Here is a 6,276-nt window from a genome sequence, read left to right as displayed (position 1 = left end):
ATAAAAACGCTATCTCTTACCTAGACAGGCCTGTCTGAGAAGTGAGGTATTTCAGATCTCTCATCCCATTTCTAGTTACTTAGTTTTCCACATATCATTAGGTTTTTTGGGGGTTATGCCAGCTGACGCATAAAGATTTTTTTTTTGCTCATTAAGTGTTTGGCACCTAAGTCAGCTCTGAGGATTGCTTTTGGATAGAGAGGAAAAGTGAGGCAGTGCTAACTGAGGTAGTGCTAACTGAGGTGGTTAGTCCAACTGGTCATGCTGAAGACTGAGGGAGATGTGCTGGAGGAACAGAAGTTTTATTGTGAGTTTCATAGACTTGGAATATTTCTCTTTGCAGGGCTGGATCCTAAAAGTTCCTGAACACTATCAATTCCCCTTGAACATATGGGGAATAGAAGGCACTCAACATTTCTTCAGTTACAGCCACATATGAGTACTGAGTTTTCAAATATAGGTTTAATGTCAGGCTTGAGAGCACCATTTCTTTTTGCCTAAAGAAAATGGTTGAGGGAGAAGTAGTGTGCGGGTGAGAGGCCTGAGAAAATTGGCTGGGTTCAACCATAGTTTAAAAAACAAAAAAACAAAAAAACAACACAACAGACCCAGTCCATTTAGCTACCAGCAGTGACTCAGAGTTCCCATTTGTCTAGAAGAACGTAATTCTGCACATAAGGTATCTACAGGTGCAGACAAGCCTGCAGCTAACATTTCCTCTTTGCCCTTTGTTTAAAACTGTGAACACAACTCCTGTATTTTCCTGCTCTGCATTGTTGCACAGAGAAGCGCAGGTTTGAATCACAAGGCAACTATAAATAAGATGAGAAAGTTTAAAAGTGCCATAATATTTCTGGAACCTACTTAGTGTTTAACACCCTTTAAAAAATAATCACCGCCATTTACAGCATTTGAGGTCAAGTAGGAAAGTAATGAGGCTTATTATTACTTTTTAAAATGACTTAAACTGTCTGCAGATAAGTGGGTTATTTTTGCATCATCTATTTTACTTGAATGAAAGTGATTCCCTCCATTTAAGTTAATGGAAGGAATCCTAACAACTCTTCTGGACTTAGTTTTTTCTCTGCATTCTGATACTGTGAAAGGATATAGAGATGAAGTAGCAAGAGCAAGTGGGTAATAAAGTTCAGGTGAGTGATGTTTTTGATATATCAGTGATGTTTTTAATATATTTGTTACTGTGGTCAAAAACAAACAAACAAAACTATTACAAACAAACAAGAAACCAGCCAACTGGTAATAAATGTACTTCTCCTTATCGCAGAAAGTCATTAAAATGTCTTCAGTGGAATGTGCTTCTGATAGTTGTGTTTACTAAGTTATTGTTTGAATCTAAACTCTGGAATCAGTATAAGAAATGCCCTAACAGTCACTTAAAGGAGAAGATCCACAGTGGTCCTGCAGTGGTTTCCCAGCAAATTCAATAGTAACTCCCACAGGATCACTGCAGTTACACAGTGGAAGGAAAATTGGAAGTGGAGGGAATTGGAACAGAAGATATTTGTAAAATTGGTGTACAGATTAATAATATATGGAACATAACTCTGCTTTTTCTTAGAGTACACTCATTCTGCCTAACTTTGTGTCTCAGGTGATTTGAGTTGTGAGAGGTCTACTGCTTTTAAGAACATGCCTTATTCAATTATGAAAATAAGTTGAATTAAGGTTAAATTGTGTAAAATATTGCCCTTCCGGATTTTTTTAGCAGTATAGGTGAGAGTTCAATATTTCAAAGTCAAAACATTAGTGTTTTTACAGAGACCAAGATTTACTATGAGTAAATTACGGTGTGACCTCCATCACTGTGCAGCCTAGGAACCCTGCTTGTAAACCAAGCCCTCTGCTGTACAAAAGGAAGAAACTAGATTCCGTGCTGGAAATATGCAGCTGGCATATGCAGTAGCCAATCTGTGGAGTGGTTTTCTGTGATTTCTGTTGAGTAATTTATAGCAAAAGGAATACTATTTAATTTCTTTCAGATTCACAATAGGAAAACAGTTTAATCCTTTTGAAAGTAAAGTGATAACCTCTTATTCCTGATTAGTTCTGAGTATTGAAAGACACTATCTTACTAAGTTATTAAGTAGAGAGCTCATAGAAAGAAAAAAATGTTGGAAATAATAGGGAATTGATATATTTAATCTTGAAAACTGTCTCTGTGTTCCTCCCTGCTGCAATAAGAGTACAAGTTAACATTTGGCTAAAGCAGATCAAAATCTCTGCTGTTGGAAGATTGGCATGCCTTCTTCATCTTCTTCCCAGCCTGTGTTTCAGCAGTGTTGTTGTGCAGGGAGTAGTCAGCTGCCATCCCCTCTATTTTTGGTGTTTCCTTTTCTCCCTCAAAGAATGAGGCTTGTTGTTGTATCAGTGATCTGATGTGACTTGCTGCAACGCCTTAGCATAGCTAGTGTTGACACAAATGTTCAGCCAATGTCTGAGGAAAAACATGGGATGGTCAAAGATACCTCTTTGGTGGTAATCTCTGGGTTCGTATCTGCTTAAATCCTGCCAGAATGTTTGCCATGACAGAATTGGCAGTTTGCTTACTTAGCTAACTGTCAACATTGACTAACAGGATAGTCCAGTCTTTCTGCTATGGAAACCTCTCTGCACCCTTTGGCTGCCTGCAGGACACACTGTTGGTTCTTGACTGATAGTGGGGGATCAGCGCGCATGAAGATGTGCAGACAAGGCATGTTTCAGTCTCCTAAAAGCTGTCTTTGCTGTACTATGAGGAAGCAGATGTGGGCCAGCACCACTGCGTGCTCCTGTTGCACCATGAGGACATGGTCTAGGACCAGACGAATTGCCCCAAGATCAACTCTTTCCTGAGGCTGTTGGGTGTGGCCTGGCCATATCTCTCCAAGGGACAGTGCATATCTGGATGAAGAAGAAAAAGTTGGTGACACAGATATGGCAGTGATGGATGCAAGACACTATGAAGACTAAGGATGGTGCTTTACAGTGGTACAGGTGCTTTTTTGGCACATGTACATTGAAACAAGTCTGACAGCAATGGAAAGCCCATAGTTCTTTTTACCCAGCCTAATAAACCTTTCATTAACATGAAAAAACAAATGGTGTATCCCTATCCTAAATTAAACTGCCAACTTTAAGGCCTCTGCTATAAAGGCTGTTATTTTTGAATTAAGCTTGCTGCCAAATATGCATATAAAACAACAGCTATTATATTATTCTTATGGACATCTAAGTTGTCCATAAGGATATCTGTAGTATCTGTTTTTTCACTTAAGAATGCCTGTCAGATATGGCAGGAAGTGAATATGGCAAAGCAGAATGCTAAGGTAAGTTTTAATAACAAATGCCCGGACAGTTATAGCTGCAAGAGCAGTACGCTGGTTCACTGCCCTTTGAAGACCAGTCCTTGATTTGACATTTTGGAGAGCCTGATCTTTCTTTTCTTACTTCCCTTCCCGAATGATTCATCTCTTGCTTGGCTCTAAGACAGAAATAAGCTTTGAAAGTGGGTCTTCTGCCGTCTGCTCACTGAAATACCAAATGAGGGAAAGATGCCACCAATTTTCTGCTCTGAGCTGGTCAGAAAATTTTTCCTTTTAGAAAAAAATATAGAGGTATCTTAGTCTAGAATGGAGTTCGTGGTTGAGTGTTTTTTTCCTAGGGGAGTGTGTTACTAAAATCCATGGGACTGGGCTGCGGGGAGATCTTAGTGGATTGTTTTTCCTGGTAACTCTGAATAGCTCTGTCTATGAATCATCTGGGACACTTTGGATGCTTGAACCTTAGTGCTAACAGCTGTATATCAAACCTAGCAGTGTGGGCTCTGCTGCTCTGCTAGGGGAGATATTTCTATGCTCTGTGCTGAAAGCTCTTTTGTGGGCTTTGCTCTTTAAAGGCTGAGTTTTCCAATTAGTGTTGCTAAATTTTCACGGTTAGCAAATAGAACAGTAAATTAGAAATCAGAAACTAAAAGCATAGGGCAGCTTGCATTGTGCTATAAGCTGATAAAACAAATGTATGTATGTCTCATTTTAAGGAGACGTTTGCTTTTCAGAATGAGTCATCAAATATAGCTGATCTCTTTTCAGCATCAGTGTGTTGTGTGAGACCAAAAAAGATAGTCAAATAACAGATCCTATCTTCAGTTGGATCAGATAAAGAGCTAATCTTAAGGTACTGAAGTTCTTATGTTCCAAGTAACAGTGTTGTGTGGTGTTTTTTTTTCTTATTCTCCCCCCTCTCGTGGTGGTATTTCTGTATATGAAGTAATTCTTTCTAAACCTAGAGATACTAAGAAAATGTTTGCAGTCTCTGTCAAGAATACGAGGAGAAGAAAAAAAAGACTTGCAAGGAGAGCTTTTTGAATTTTTCAAATATCTGTGTGCCTGGTAAGGTTAAATTAAATTGTATCTTAATTTGTTATCATTACATCATTTCTTGAATGTTGCTGAGAATTTCCATTCTTTGTCTTTACTCTGAAGAAGATCTTCCAGCCATGAATAACAGAATGTAAAGCTGGCAGAATGTAAAGTCAGGCAGATTCCTTAGTGGCTGGCATCACATTTGGCCATAGATGACGGGTGAAGGACACCAAACATAAAAACCTCTTTCCCCAGCCTCTGTGCATTGTTGCTCTTTGCAATTTGGCTGAATTTCTCTTTGGCTGTGGAGGAGGGCCAGCAGAGAGCTACAGCTTTCTTTTTACCCCTGTTAGCTTCATTTGCTGGAGGATGGATGCCGAGCAATTTAACCAGGTGCTCATGGGCCAGGGTTGTATTCTGTAGCACTACTTATGCCAGAAGCAAGAAGCATAGCCTACCTATATATTGCAAAAACAGTTGTGTTTGAAGGCTCAGCCCTTTTTTTTCTTATTGTTTTGTTATATCCCCATTCCTGTTTGATTGTCTGTGAAATGGGAAAAAAACTCTGCAAGATATTCAGTCATTGGACAGTCTCTAACCAGTCTTGCTGAGCACTGATAAGGCTGAACTCTTCCTACATACTTCTGTCTCGCAGTTTCATATGTTCTTCTCACTTCTGTTTAGATTTGTTACTTGAGAAGAATGACAAAGACTTCCATGGAGCACTTCTCGCTTGAGTTGACAGAAATTTTGAGCTATGTAATGAGAGCTTACAATGGAAAAAAGTCATGTTTCTCTACATCGGCCAAAATGAATGTTTAGCAAATGCTTACATGGTGTAGAAAATAAGTGCAGTGAATTAGAAGAAGAAAAAAATATTTCCAATACAAGATTTGATAAATATTTGCCCTAAATTCCTTTTTTTTTTCTTTAACTACATGGAGTGATCACGAATAAAGGTAGATTTTTGCCAAAGATATCTTGGTAGGGTTAAGGGCTACAGTTTTTGAGAAGCAGAGAAAAGCTAAGAATGGAGAATGATCTTGAGAGAATTAGCAGAAATGTACTTGAGGAAAAGGAAATAGTGCTGTTAAAATGCATAAATAAAAGGAAGCATTAAATTGAAGTCTTTAAGAAAATAAATTGTGAGGTTAATGAAAAGTGCTTCTGCAGTTGCTAATGGAAACTTCTGATGGCTGCAGGCTTATCTTAGGATGTTCTGTAATTATATCATCAGTTTTCAGACATTACCTTAGTGTTGGTTTGTAAGGTACTGGAGCAGAAGGCAGTGTATTTTTACTTGTGAGGAGAAACTCTTTGAGACACTGGAATAAAGCTGTATTTTAGTGGAAATAGCTGGTGAATTTTTGGCTTCGATAAACAATGTTCCCACTGCTGTGTCCTAATCAGAAAATCCCTCTGTCTCTTTAGCATGTGTATGAAAAGTGGAATAAATTAGAGCAGAGAAGCTGCTCTATTTGGGTAGGTGGGGGAAAAAAACTGAGCAGTATATCACTGATAACTCTTTAAGACAGTGACTTGGTCATTTTTCTCTAGCCATGTTTCCTTGCCTGCAGTAATTCCCTAGTGTCAGATATATGTAGTTTATGTTTGGAGAAGGACTTTTTTGTTGTTTTGCTTGTGTTTTTTTTTTTGGGGGGAAGGGGGTGAGGGGTGGACACTGAAAATATCTGTCAGCCTCCTTTGATAAGCTGTGCTATAATTTGCAGGGGAAAAATGTGAGTAGTGTCATACGGTGTGTGAGCCCTCATTTTTCATTCCTGATGTTTGTGATTAAATTCAACATGTTTTTGGCTTCATCAGAGGTGGTGGAGCTATTCTTTATAATTAATTTGAGGACCATTTGGACAGTCTGACATACAAACATTTTATTGCTTATTAGCCTATATTTTTG

Source organism: Meleagris gallopavo, chromosome 3, assembly GCF_000146605.3.
Source record: "Meleagris gallopavo isolate NT-WF06-2002-E0010 breed Aviagen turkey brand Nicholas breeding stock chromosome 3, Turkey_5.1, whole genome shotgun sequence".
Taxonomy (NCBI): Eukaryota; Metazoa; Chordata; class Aves; order Galliformes; family Phasianidae; genus Meleagris; species Meleagris gallopavo.
Note: the sequence above shows the minus strand (reverse complement) of the source record.